Below are 15419 nucleotides of genomic sequence, written 5' to 3' on the forward strand. Positions count from 1 at the left end.
TTTTTAAATTCGGACAAATGACCTGAACTTTTTTGGGCAGTTAGACGAATTGGTTGACGCGCAAAACAGATTTTGAGAAAATTGGAATTGCTAGGAATTGTACGAGCAAGGAAAGATGGCACTTTCCGAAACTTTTTTATTCGAGCCTGTAATGAAAATTTAAAATGTGCGTTTTGTAGATCTGTGTTGGTTATACACATACTGAAAGTTTTGAAAGAAAACGGCAGGTTTCGAAAGACGTTAGAGTCTGTGGATTTTAAGCAGAAACTGACCAAAAGTTGTGAATTTACAGTTTTACATCGTGAGTCTACAATTTTTACCACTTTGAAAATGAAATTTTCAGCATGTGTATACCAAACATAGATCTACAAAACGCATATTTTATATCTTCATTACAGACTCAAATAAGAAAGTTGTAAAAAGTGCCATTTTTATTTCCTCACGTAATTCTTACCAATTGCAATTTTGTCGAAATCTTTCTTGCACATTATTTGGAACACCAATTCTTCTAATTGCTCAAAAAAGTCAAAAAATTCAGAACGACAGATTTTATATTTTCGCTCTAGCTACACGTCGAGAACAAACATCTTTCTTGAGGAGTTCTATTCAAGCGTACACTGGATGGTTAATCTTACTTCAAACATCTCAAGCGTGTTGACATAAGTTTCATAAAAAAAAAAAAAACGATAACCCTATTTAACTTTTCCGGGACACATGTGTGCCGCAACATTCAAATTTGATCTATCCGCAATTCAGTTCAATCGATTTCTACAAGAAAATATAATAAAATCCAAGTAGAGGAAAGTCGGGTCGAAAGGGTGCAGGGTTCTACATGGTCATCGAGTTAAATTCGGATAAATCATTATACAAAGAAAAACAGTTCAAACTCTAGGAAAACGTCAATATATTGTTTTCCTACACAAGTGTTGAATGTCACAAAGAATGGATTTATCTCGTCGTGCGTGTATTTTCCGGACATTTCGAGTCCGAATAATTATAAGCGTAGCATATATCACGCGGAGCAAGAGGAGGCAGAGGGGCCGAGTGGCAAGAGGCGAACCGTTGATTATTTATAATCAGCCGGAGGCACCTGCTAAACGAGGTTCCCATGCGACCTGAAATAGTTCGGTTTACGAAGGGTCTCGACCCCCTTCGATAAAAAGGCGAGCACGAGTCGTTGCATCTGACACGTCACAAGGTGGTGATGTTGGTGGTGGTGGTGCTCGTGGCTCCGCTCCCTAAATATAACAGTGATACAACCGCAGGCACCGGTGCTAGTAAAAAAGTCGAAACCACTGCCGCGTAAATATAGACCCTCTCCCACGACGTTGCCCCGCTAGGTGGATATTTTCTCCGTTTGTTTGGCATTACTCGCGTCTATACCTGAAACACGAGAACCCATTTACGAGCGAGCTCGGGGAAAAGTAAAAGGGCAACGGGCGGAGGAGAATGGGTTGACCCCGTCGAATGGGTCGATGATTGGTAAACGTTTTAAAGCTCCTCCGATATCGGGAATCGTGTTCGAGTCCGGAGTGACAACCAGGGATACGGAGGACAGCGTATAAATCAAATCCCGGACGGCGAAACGGCCGCGAGGCCGTGACTGGAAGGAATAAGAGAGCTTAGTGGTACTCTACGGCGACGACGGCAGAGAAATGATGTATTGCTTCGATCCGCGAGCAAAAAAAGAAAAAAAAAAAGGAACGGAACAGCCCCACTCTGGATTCTGATATAGATTTTATTGGGGGAACGGGCACCGGGCTACGTGACGGCTCATTACCCGGTCTCTCGTAGTGGACAGTCGAACACTGGTCACCCCATTGCTCTCGTGCTCCTACACGGGAATATCTATACATATACATGAGCGCCTGCGACCTGGAAAGCGAAAAGCAGACAGGAGAGCAGCCATGTGTTACGTCTCATCCCACGCGTCCCCTGGTCAACCATTCGCATTATAAAACCATAAAACGTGCCATTTTCGTGGCCACGATTCGCCCTTTCGCTCGGCCTGGCCATGTGTCCGACACTTTTTTTCCCCGAAAAATTGCTGCCATGAAAACGCGGCGACCCCTTTCCCATTGCGCCGCCATTCGATCCTCGTTCATCTTCATAAGGGGAAACAGAATAAAAAATTGTTTTTCACCAGTTTCTTCCCCCGGGGCACGGTCAGTTGCCATGTTCTCGAGACAGTGCAGCGTGTGCAGGAACGGTGACTCATCCCCACCTGTACCGCATGCTGGAAATAAGGGATAACGGAAAATAAGAGGAACGAGGTTCCAGCAGTTTTTCTGCAGTTATACTGACGCAAAACAGACGCCTGTACTGCAAGCAGCACTCGAAAATTCAATTTAAAATGCCAATAAACCAGGCAGTCATGTCTCGCTTTTTGATTTGTCGTTTATGTGTAAATTATTTTGGCTTGGATTTTATGGAAATTGTTTCAGTGGTACCTAGGCGTTTTCCATTTCCGTGAAGCGCCACCGACGACAACAGTTGTCGTTAAGGCTGCCGAAAAATTTCGTCGGAAGCGTGTTTATTTTACGGCGCTAAGTGTCGTCGTCTTGATGTAGAACGATATATTTTTGTAAACACCGACCGCCGACGTGTGAACACTCGAGCTTCCACCTCCTACTTTTTCGGCCCAAATATTTCTATTTACTTCTTTACAAATGGGCAATCGTGTAAACAAGAACGCGTGCCTCGCGTCCACACGATTATTTTCCTGCATCGCCCAGTTGTCACCATCTCTTTGACACAGCTTATCGCACGTAGCATCCCGTATTTATCATACATTTAAGATTTAAGTGTATTCTAATAAATTTTTAACATACTTTTATCGATTTTGACGAGACCAAGTGCAGACGAGAACAAGTGTCAGTTCACACTCTACATACTATTAAGTCAAAGCTTGCCTAACCTGTAAAAACATCACAAGTTAAGATTTAAGATTTTCTAGTGTGAGGGGTTAATTTTTCGTTGATTTGAAAATGGATTTTGTCCAGGTAATTATGGCATTCGAACCACTGTGCGCCGTGCCAAATTCGACTACTCTCCCGTACATCTATCTACATAACCTCTTAAGCACTGTGCGCCACTATAGTGGCTTCCGTGGAAAGCATCAGTTCGAGCGGTACGCCACTATAGTGGCTTCCGTGGAAAGCGTTTGTTTGAACGGTAACGCCACTATAGCGGTTTTGTGCCATGCGTGGACGAGCGCGCCGTCTCTGAGAGACGGAGTTGCGGCCAAGCTCGCCGTACCTGGGAGATAGAGTCGCGGACGAGCGCGCCGTGCTTGAGAGGTTAGGATCGCGAGGTTGACGATCGTAGGACTTTTTCGTGGCATTCACGGTGCTCGTCGGCGTTCACCGCCGAGCGCTTCATCGAAACCGACAAATTCGTCTTGCACGTAGAATGCCGAGCGACGGAATCCGATTCCAAAGATAGAAAAGCGGGACGAGGTTAATCCGGTGGTCTCCTTTTAACCGGGGCAGAAGAAGAAGCGGCGCGGTTCCGGGCGAGAGGATTGAATAGAATTAATATCTAATTGTTAGCCGGGTGCGCGCGACTCGCAGCGCTTTTCGAACGGCGTTTTCGGCGGCTGAAAGGCCCACCCGGCCGAAGAATAGTAGCCTTAACTAACTATAGACTCCTTGGACGACATAATCTCTATCCTAACATGCGAGGCGAGTGTGTTCTTTGCCGCTAAGTACACATTCAAGGATGCTCCCAACCTCGCGCCGCGTCTCACGTTCGTGTTCGTCGTTCCTGTGTACGCGTGCGCGCGCGAACACGCGTGCGTACGCTTGCGCGTGTGTGTTCGCACGGTGGTGTGGGTGCTCCAGAGAAACAGAGGAAGATAGAGAGCCCGACGAGAGAGAAGAGAAAGAGGAATCGAGAGCGGGAGGGAGAGTTGACGAGGGTGTGCGCGTGGTAAAGCGTGTACGTGTGAGAGGAGGGAACAACGAGGGGACATGCGAGAGCTCTGATCTTTATGAGTCACCGTCATTCGGATAAAAATACCGGGGTGCTTGTACAAACAGTTACCCTTCGGGTGTCTTTTCGAGCGGCGCTCTATCTTGGACAGGTTCACACGGCACTCGACCAACCAGGTGGCTTCACCTGAAAGACACGAGACGCTTTCTTTCTCTCTATCCCTCCCTCTCTCTTCTCCCGTGATCATTGAAAAGAGAACACCGAGTATACTCCCAGAAACGCCGCGTATTATGTCACCGGGATTGTGCAGAGCGATACAAGGCTCCCGCGAGACTATGTAAAGTGGACGGTCCTCGGCGAGGAATTAATCATCCTCCATTCGTTGTAGACTATTCGGAATCGGAGCCGGATGATTGATACGCCGGAGCCGGCCGAGGCCCGCGTTGTTCGTCGGACTCGTTTCGTTATGGTAATCGGTACGACGTGAAACGGAAATGGCAGATATCCAGCGAATCTCAAATCATCCGAAATAAATTTGTTCGAGGAGTATGCGCCGCGTATGCACGGGGCACACGTACCACGCCGCCGCCCGTTCACGGAGCGGGTTCGCCACGGTAGACAGCGCTGCGGGTCATTTGTCAAGAAGCTCGGCAGCCGATAGATTCCGCCGTACGTACCCGAAAGATCGTAAACTCGAGGGGTACCGTTAGCACTCTCTTATTTCCGCGTAGAGCACACCGTACGATAAATAATAACTGTAAGGACGTATTCTGGTTCACGGGTTCAGGACGGTCATTGGTTAAAGCTTAAACTATCGTCGCGTCGCGTCGGTAGGCGAGGCGAGAGGCGAACCGGTGAGCGAAGATCGATCAAGCCCCAGGTAAACTAGTCATAAATACGCTCGACAATGCCCCGCTGTTTGACACTAATACTAATGATCGCCACTACTGCCTCGATAATAGATAAACCGATACAAAGGCGACAGAAAATCGGTGAAATTGAGCAGAACGGATGCGTTTCGCCCGTGGCCCTTTGAATCGGCTGTTTCCGCTCGGCTGGCCATGGTCTCTCGACTTTAATGATGGGAAATGACGGTTCATGAGCCGTCGACGATGAGCTTGATTTATTTCGTCTGTTCCGCGCGACCCCCTTACCAACTATCTTCCTCCAAATTCTACTTCAGTTTCGGAAAGATTCTTTTCTCGCTGAAGATACCCTATCTTATCTGGAGTAACCAGACTACGAGATTTAACCCCTTGCACCTCGATTTATTTTACGGTTTCAGTGATTAGCACTTTTTTGTAATTCGTAATTTCCTGAAAAAAGGAGAAAATTTATAGCTATTGTATGTCTATATGTTCTTCAATGTCTGTGCATTAACAACGCCAAAATAGAAATTTATTTCGGTTTAACCCCTTGCACCACGATTTATTTTACGGTTTCAGTGATTAGCACTTTTTTGTAAATCGTAATTTCCTGAAAAAAGTAGAAAATTTATATCTATTGTATTCTTGTATGTTCTTCAATAGCTGTGCATTAACAACGCCAAAATAGAAATTTATTTCGGTTTAACCTCTTGCAGTACTACTTATTTTGTGATTATAATGATTAGAAATTTTTCCGAATTCAGAATTTCATAGAAAAAGAAAGATAGTTTATATTTATTCTACGCCTATGTTTTCTTCAAAGGATATACATCAACTACAACAGAATAGAATTCTATTTCGGTTTGACACTAAAAAATGATAAGCTGGTCAAAATGACCGGTTCCAGATTTTTTATTTTACAATTACTGAAATTATAAAGGTGCTTTCGTGGGAAATGATTAAATAAATATATTTAGCAGAGAATGTAATATAGTACGAACCGCACAAAATCTAAATAATTTCAGTCTCATCATTTTTATGAGACAACATGTATCAGTTGATTTTAAGGCTCGGTAGGTTTAGTGTTAAAGGAAATTAATAACATGAATATTTATTAGACTCTGCTCAGAGTCTTCGTCACGAGTCTGACTCGATATTGTAGGGTAAGTTGTTAAAGAAGATTAAAAACATACATATTTATTAGTAGACTGCGGATTTTTATACATTTATGACAAAATTGAGTAGATCAAATTTGAAATTATAAGAAAATTTAAAAAATTTCAAGTGTGAATATACCATTTCTCATCTATTAAAATTAGCAAGTGAAAAATTAACATTCCACTTGGTTTCCATTTCTTGTAATCGATGCAGACAATTTTTATTTCGCATAAAGATCCGCAGTCCATTTATTAGACTCTGTTCAGACTTTTCATCACGAGTATGACTCGATATTGTAGGGCAAGCGGTAAATGCAATTATTTACCGACATTTTTGCTGTCAAATTCAGCCGTCTGGTGCACTAGTTCAACCCGCGAGACCCACGAGGAAAATTGTTGTTTATTCCGCTTCTCAAAGTCGCTTAATTGCTCGAATAAACTCGCTTCCGTGGTTCGCGATAAAACGACGACCTCGTTACAACCAGAAAGAGCAATATTTATTAATCAAAATGACGTTATTAGGAGTTCCATTCATACTCGTGCAGTATAGGGTTAAAGAAAGTCAGGCAGAGTTGATAGCGATTATTTTGATCGGGACGGGAGCGTGTGCGCGGTCCTGCCGTGGCTTTTTGGTAAATAAATGGCGGCGAGTTTGGCTTCCGGGCGCGGTCGCACGCAGCATCGCAGCGTGATCGATAAATTCATTTATTATCAAACGCGAGTTCGCGGGCCACTCAACGAGCCTCGTATCGAATTAAATACTCGTCTGGCCAGTTCAAATATCCGGACAACATCTGCGAGCGATTTTGCGGTGAAATATATGTGTGTTTATGTCCGGCGGGGCGTTACCTGGAATCGTGGCCGTCGAAAGAACGGTTCGGCATTGGGAGGGGCGATATGATAAATACGATCCCACCGTCGCGATTAAGGGCAATTATTATTTTATTTCGTCGGCAGGAAGACATGAAGGTTAGTCCCAACGGCCACGAATCCGCGCGGGGGAAAAAAAAAAGACAGAAAGAAATATGAAAGAACGGACAACGATCCGGCTCACCGGTTCCGTGATACAAGCTAATAAAGTCGCACCCGCTAATTCCTAGGACCCTCGAGGAGGAACAACCGGTCTCTATAGGTCGTTCAATTGAGGGGGTCGCCCGATCTACGAAACCACCTACGGCGAAGGAAATACGCTTTTAGGTCTCTTTGGGGGCGTTTAGATTCCAATCTAATAAATACTTCCTAGTCGGTCGTTCTCGGGGGGTTGCGGGACCAAGGGGGGCGAGAAAGCTCAATGAGTTAAAGTTTCCGGCGTGAGAACGCTCTTTTTCCTACGGGTTCCCGTCACCTGTGCTCATCACCGACGGGATTCTATTAACCAAAGCTGCATCGTAATCGATTCGCTTCACGGGCAATTTTATTGCGCCCATCGTCCCCTAAAAGACGCCCGGCAAAACAGACCCAGGGAATCGTTTGTTGGACGATCGACCCGGTTAAGAGTCGTTCACCGACACGTAAACGTAACACCGGGCAGCGCGACTCGCTCGAGTAGGTAGGATAGGAAGACGGATAAAAATCCAATCTAATCCCCCGGCGAGTAATCTTTACGGGCGAGATTTGGCATTGGAAAGGCTAGGAGCACGGTGACCCGGTCGGGTTCGACGCTCGTGCAAAAGAATAGTAATTTTAATGGCGCGCCTAATGACACCGAGCCCGGAATTTACGAGCAATCGGCGAATTGCGGGTGCAATCGTTCCATTAGAACGCGCGACGAGCCGCTAGGAGATCGATGCAATCGCGGAACGGAGTCATTATATCGTGTCTAGGTATAAACGACGACCTTCTCTATCTGCTTCCCCGTTTTACTTTATTATTCTTGTCCCGTTGCCCCGACGTATCGCGGTAGGGCACACCCACGACGGCCATAATTCACTGCGAAAACCCATGCAACCCGTTCTCGTTCGCTTGCTCGCTCGTCGGGACCGACTCTCGTTTCCTCGGCATCGGGGTAACAGTTTTGCAACGCGCCGAACATTGTCCGTCGTCTGTCACTACCGTATACTTATCGCGTTGCCGCCGGCCGCTCTACACGATATAATTCTACCGGCAAACGCGATTCTACCAGAGATCTCGCGGCTGCCGGCCGGAGCCCCTATGCTCGACACACACCGTCACGTTTTTCATCGGTTACCTTTTCTGCGGGGAGTCACGCTGCCTGGCGAGTTAAAACGCCTCGGACACGTGCAACTTATTGTTTCTTCGTGGCCTTTGCCGATACGTGCCGCGCTGAAATTCTTAGACCTCGATTTGCCTTCGTGCGCCCGCGTACGTGATTCGTCGCGAGCCGCCGCAATCCTTAATTTAACCCAGCTAACCGCTCTCGGGAAAAACGCTCTGCCCGCGTCGCGCCGATGAAATCGCAACCACGGATTAAGGGTAATCCTCGGACCATGTTTTACTCCAGCCGCAAATCGAATCGTCTGACAACTATACCTCCAGCATTCAACAGGCGATTATTGGTTATAGACTTTTTCGCTCGCTTGTTGGTTTTTAAACATTTACTCACGGGGATGGAGTAATATTTCCCGTCCGAGTACTCCGGTGTCGGGTCTGTGTAATTCTGTCTACTTCAATTTCTATAATTATTCAATTATTTAGCACATTTCTTTGATCGCGGATGTTCTATACGATGCAGCGACGAAACGGATCTGTGTTAATGAAATTATAAATAAAAATATAGAACATCCTGTTCGTATCGGGATGTTCGGTATATAGGGTACTTTAATCTAGGGGTGAAAGCAACCCTGAAAATTTAGGGTGAAAATCATATTTAGTCGAATATCTCTAGTCTACAGTGGCGGCCATATATTTAGGTACAGTTAATAAAATTAAATATTATTTCCTGTACACTTATACGTTAAACAAGTATACAGATATAAGATATATAAGATATACGATTTTGATATAAGATATCAAAATAGCTTTCCTTAATTTACTGTAATTAAAAAGTTTTTTATATTTTTATGCTGAAGTGTTTTTTCTGCGGACACATAGTTAAGTACTCATCGAAACACGGTGTGATATTTCTTCCTTTACTCGTCACAGCACTATTGTAATACGTCTAACTGTAAACACTGCTCAGCAGGTACTAGTAAATATTGTTTAGATTTGTCTTGGCTGTGCGATACAAGTAGTTGTCCGCTACAAAACCGACAGACCGGAACAAAATATTTACAAAACACTTATTTTCGCGAAATAAGTCAAAGTTCTGCTGCAGATGTGTACAGGGTGTATAAAAATTATATGTCATGACCATCATAGCGTGATTCTACGCCTCCGGATTTTGACCTCGAAACTTAAGGTCAAAGTATCGAAAAATTTGAGTGATGAGTACTATACGATGCAATAAACGAAAATTTTTCGACACTTTGACCTTGATTTCCAAGGTCAAGGTGAATTTTGCGGTGCATTTTTTTAACAGATTTCCACCGATCTAGAGGTGTAGAATCACGCTATGGTAGTCGTGACATATAATTTTTATACACCCTGTACATCAAGGTCTAACACACTTAGAAATAAATTGTTGATACTGCTATCCGAGTTCCGTAGAAACAAGTCAGGTTTTAAAACTAAAACATGAAGTGTACGTAAGCACACGAAGTTTGTAATGTTTGAAATGTAACAATTCACTCGCGATAAAAGCCGTGGCTGTATTGTTTGTTGAAATTTGATTCTGTGCTTCAATAGGGGGGGGGCGGTAAGAATGCAGAGTGTTAATTGACACGGGTTAATAAAAGTTGAATCGCGACTCGTTCTGCACAAGGGGAGAAATAATATATTCGGAGGACCTTTTACCCTTTCGCGTATCGATTTCGCCGTGAAAGGCGGCCTGCAGGATCGGCGAATATTAATTGCACAGGCTTCCGTCCGGGCGACACCAAAGGCTCTCCCCCGTTCGCGCTCGATTGATGTCAAGCCCGAAAACGCGCATTGACCATCATCCACAGTCCGCAGTCCCGCGTTTCTCCGTTCACCCTCGGATTCCGGCTCGCCACGAGAAATCGTCCCAGTGCCGCGCCCGGAAATTGCGTTTTGTAATGCTTCTGGCTGCTCGGGGCCCACCCTCTGTCCGCCGGTACATAAACGGTCCGGTCCGGTCGGTCCAGCAGCATGACAAGTATAAAAAAAAAAGCGGCGTTTCTTTGTGGGTACCGTGGCGACTCGGTAAAAACAATACGCTCTTTCGATATAAATATATTCCCGCGCATCACAATAACCATCGGTCCGGCCCGTTTCCCGGTAGGGCCCGGAGTAACTTTGGTCCGTTGCCTCCTAGGGAAAAGCACGAGGTCCGAGGGACGTCGACGTGGTCAAAAGATGAGCGTCCCTCCCTTTTCGGCGCCCCCTCGTCGCTTCGCTATAAAGCAGTCACGTGTCTCCTTCCGCCCCCCCCCTCCTCGCGCCTATATGGGGGTCCCCTCCTCGCTCCCTGCCACCTTCACCCAGCTCGTGAATAGTCTCTATGGTGTTTCGGAACAGAGATGCTCTCACGATGGGGTCCTGCCGACTGCCCCGATGGCGTGACACGATGGTGTGACCGGTAACCAGCGTTCCCCCATTAACGACTAATGTCGATTCCGTATCTTGTTCTACCTGGGCTGCGTCACGGACTCCCGGCTTTATTAGAATCAGGGGAGGTTATATTAGTTCCTGATCCTCTTCTACCCCCCCCTCCCCCACCCTCTTCTTTCTCACTGCTTCGCGAGTTCCGTTCATTCGTTAACCCTTTACGGCCAAAGGCATTTTTGCTGTTCCGTTTCTGCCGGCCTACGCGACTTCTGTCTCGCAGAGACCATGTTGATTTCAGTATTTCAGTCTAGATTTAACACTAGATTTACGGAACCCGTCAAAATGACGGATTCTAATATTTCTAACTTAAAATTATTAAGATTCCAACGATGCATACATGAGAAATTATTTAGCAAATCTATGTCTTTGGGTATACATTATTGTAAAAATATTGCTAAAAATGTGGGTAACAGGTTCTTGTTATTTTTACAAAGTAATGCAAAATAGTATCTGTCAGTGCTCCGTAAACCTAGTGTTAATATAGTTAAGGGGTAGATACGCTTTATTTCCCTATCCAGTCGTCAGCCATCTTGGAAATAAATTGTCTGAAAATAAGGAATACGTAGGTAAAACAATGGTCATCCGATTCCGCGCTTCCAATGTACAGCTCCATGCCATCGTATAAAACATTTAGAAAATGGTATATTAATAATAACTAGACAGCGGATCTTTGTGGAGAGTAAGAATTTTCTACCTGCATTGCAACAAACTGGAGTGAAATAGAAACTTATTTTCTTTCTTAATACGTTTAATAGGCTGAAATTAACGTAACACTACTTTTAAATTCTTCCAATGTTTTTACTCTTTTAAATGACACCTCATTTTTGTCATACATGCATAAAGATCAGCAGTCTGATAACATCAATTCTTAAGATGGCTAACTCTATCGTTTTCCTGTTTATTTTTGTGTTAGGCCAGTTTAGGGATACTAGGAATGTTTTCTCGCCAATCGATGATGGCAGGCCCGATCATCTGAATCACCGTGTCCACAAGGGTCGTCGATCCCCGATCCAATTTAAATCGCACCGCGATGCGTGCCAGCAAGGGATAAAAAAAAGATGCAAGTCGAAATTAAATGTATGCACCTTAACACTAGGTTTACGGAGCACTAAACATGACTATTTTACATTACTTTATAAAAATAACATGAATGTATCGATCAAAGTTTGTAGCCATTTTTTAAATAATATATACCCAAAGAAATCAATTTGTTAAATAATTGCTCATGGATGCATTTTTACAATCTCAATATTCGCAATTGAAAAATATTAGAATCCGTCATTTTCACGGGTCCCGTAAATCTAGTGTTAATAAAATCAATTAACTCTGATTATAAATTTTTGCAGTATCCGCGTGAGTTGTACAGGGTGGTCCACAAGTCATTGTCCCATTTAAAGGACGAATAACTTTTGTCTGAAAATTTATACTCTCGAATTTTTGTTACCATTTCCGGATAATTTTCGTCTTCCTGGGTATCAGATTGCGAGTAAACCGATTCAAGGAGAGTTAAAATTTTCCATTCATTTTTGAGAGGAGACAATCGAGTTACGACCTATGGTTCCCTTGACACTGATAGACCACGCAGCAAGCGAAATGTCGGACAGTTTAGCCTAAAATTTGGACACGAAAATCTGCGGCAACTGTCGAGCAGATCTCGAGGTGTGGAATCGCGTTATGGTGGCCGCGACGTATAATTTCCAGGCACCCCGTACCTCGGGATGCCCGTAGGACCCGGGAGTCGGGGGGCCAGGCGCAGGCCACCGGTAGGCAACCACGCGTTAATCCCAGTTCATTTTTCATTTTCGTGCGGGTACGGGCCGCAACGGTGCGAGAGTATCGCCGTGAACGGTGTCGATGAATGGATTCATCGTGGCGTTAATGAGAGGAGAACAAGCGGAGGTTATTTGGGTTTTGGGGTGGCGTAATGCGCCAGGTAGCGAACGCAGGAGGCTCCGACCCGGCTCGTTTCGTTCCTCGCGGTAGATAGTCATCGGCGACGAGGGAGCAGAAAACCCTTCCGCCGTAGTAACCCGAAAACGACGTCCCTTTAACGCACTCCACGGGATGCACTTGGTTGCGCTTCGCACGCACACACGTTCACGCGCGCCGTTCGTGCGAGTGACCCGCTCGTTGTGCTCGTGTAAACGTTGGGAGGGTGGAAGCAGTGACATAAACGCGGCCAGGATTTTTCTATGGCGTTCGGTGGCTCGAAAAAGGGAGTTATACCCGATAAGCATCGCAGCTCCCGGCTGCGTTTCGCTCGTTTATCACCTTTTTATCGCCGGCCGTGATTACCTGGCCGCACTCGACGTTAATTTACATTTCCTGGCCTCGTACGCAGCTCTCGCATCCTCCGGAGTCGCGATTAGCCCAAGGAGCTGACAGAAGCTCGCCGCAATAAATGGAATCGAAGGGGACCGACCCCCACCCCCCCCCCGACCCCCCGTGCGTGCTCTCTGTTTTACGATTTATCCGGTTAAGGGTGTCTGGCAGAGAAAGCGAGACACTAGCAGATTACATAGCCGGTTGATTTTACTGCTCTTATCGTGACCAGACAGATTTCGAGGATCTCGACGGGCTGGGAGTAATTAAAATTTGAAACCGGGTAATGATTCTTCGGGTTGCGCGACGTTACACGTTAATGACTGGAAGCTACAACGTTTTATATGCGACTGTTTATTCACGCCTTGCAATTACCCGTCTCAACGATGCAAAAATGGGGATTGACAGCGTGCCAAGATGTTTGCTTACTTAGCCGTGATAAGTGCTCACCGTGGTCCGACGAAATATTGGAACATTTACTTAAATCACTTATAATACAAACATCACTTAATTGGAACATCACTTAAAATATCCAGGTACCATTGATTTACAATTTATTGTACAAGTGTATTCAACGCTACGACATCTAGGGTGAGAACGTTGAGGACATCTTTCAGCGTATTTACTAAACCTGGCAATGACAAATAAACACTTGTCGACAATATCGCAGTACTTAAATATAAGAATGGTACGATTAGTAGCTGTCACGAGAGATGAAAACCTGATAAAAACCTGATAAATTTCTTTGTCAAGTGACCTTCGCTGACCTTCAAAGACCTTAATGTTGCACCTCGTTGGTTACGTCTCAATAGCCGCTATCAGAAAACAGCTACCAAAACATAGCATTCTATCTGATTCTCGGAAGGTGACCTTCCCATCTCTGAAGTGACGCCACCCAAGAAAAGAATGTTGCCCCATCTTTTGTTTTGAAAACTTTTCTGCTACTATTATACTTTCTGTGTTATTGTAGGTGGCAATAGTTAGCGCCTCACCCTGTACAAGCAATGTTCGGCGTGGTATTCGAAGGACGCAAGCGATGTCGCTGGGTTCACTCTTTCCCTGTTTCCTGATTCATCATGGCCAAGAGGTTAGGAGGTCTTCGAGCGAGTGATTCACGCGGAACGATTCCTTCGAGTCCCAGGCGTCAGGGCGCGACCAACCAATCGCATTATCAGCCGGTTTAAGGAAATCGTCGAGGATTCTTTCCTCGGTTTCCCAGCTGGTGGAAGAGAGCGGGGCACGTGCGGCCGTTTTTCTCGCGGATTCGTTCCCGTTCCGTTCGACTGGTTGAAAAATGTTTCGGACGCGTCCCTCTTGTTCTTGGCTGCGTCGTCCTCGTGAAAAATTGACGCAGAAGAATTCTGACGGGTCCTGATTTGTCAAACTCCCTCCGTTCGCCGGGCGAGTAGGAGCAGTCGCGCGCGCTCCTCGGCGGACAAACGGTTGCAGCTTCGAATACCGTTCCCGCTTTCTCTTCCATATCTTCCCTATCATCGTGCACGTCCGATTCCTCGAACGAGAAGAGACGGAAAGGGACGGTCGCGCGACGGGGTTTTGAGTTTCAAAATGATTGGGGTAAAATTGGGGTAAGCCGATACCGTCTGACTACCCTCGACGCGATTTCCTCAAGGCCGATATATACCGGTACACCACCGGTCAATTTACTGCCCGTCTGTCACTCACCGGAGAAAAGATTCTGAAAACTCTCAGACTTCCTTTCTTATAATGACCATGGGATGTCTCTTCGGGCTGACGTTCCATCTCGGGTTTCCATCAAAATGAGACCACGCTCTCGAAGTTTTTTATACCATCGGGCCTATATATTTTATTCTAATTCGTTATCAAGATTTTTAAACCTCGCCTCTGTGTCGCGTAGTTGACAGTCGATATTCGTCGCAATTCATACAAAAAGTTTCGAACTTCATTACCAGAATGCTTTCATCGCAAAGAAAATTGATTTTAACACTAGGTTTCCGGGACCCGTGAAAATGACGGGTTCTAATATTTTTAATTTACGATTATCGAGATTGTGAAGATCCATCTACGTGGAATGACTCAACAAACTTATTTCCTTTGGTATATATTATTTAAAAAATGGCTGAAAACTTGATTAGCCACATTCCTCTTGTTTTTATAAAGTAATGTAAAATACTCACTTTTAATGCTCCGTAAACCTAGTGTTAATAAGACACGAAAGTACAGTAGCGCACAGAATTAAAGGATCACTGGATTTTTATTAATACTGTCTATTTACACTTTTCCAAAACACGTTTAAAGGAAAGATACAGGTTTTAGAATATAAGAATTATGTAAGACAATTTTAAGAATTCAGCCTGTGATTATTTCTCAACTTTGAGGAATAGTAGAACGTTTAACGAGCGCACGAGTTAAAAAGAAAACATCCGAGTGTTGTTTTTCAGATATTTAACTACCTCGGGTAAAGAAAAATGTTTGGTTCAGAATTTTTGAAGTTGACTTTTTGCCAGCTGAATTGACCGTTTGGACCATTGTGACG

This window comes from Halictus rubicundus, chromosome 3, assembly GCF_050948215.1.
Source record: "Halictus rubicundus isolate RS-2024b chromosome 3, iyHalRubi1_principal, whole genome shotgun sequence".
Lineage (NCBI taxonomy): Eukaryota > Metazoa > Arthropoda > Insecta > Hymenoptera > Halictidae > Halictus > Halictus rubicundus.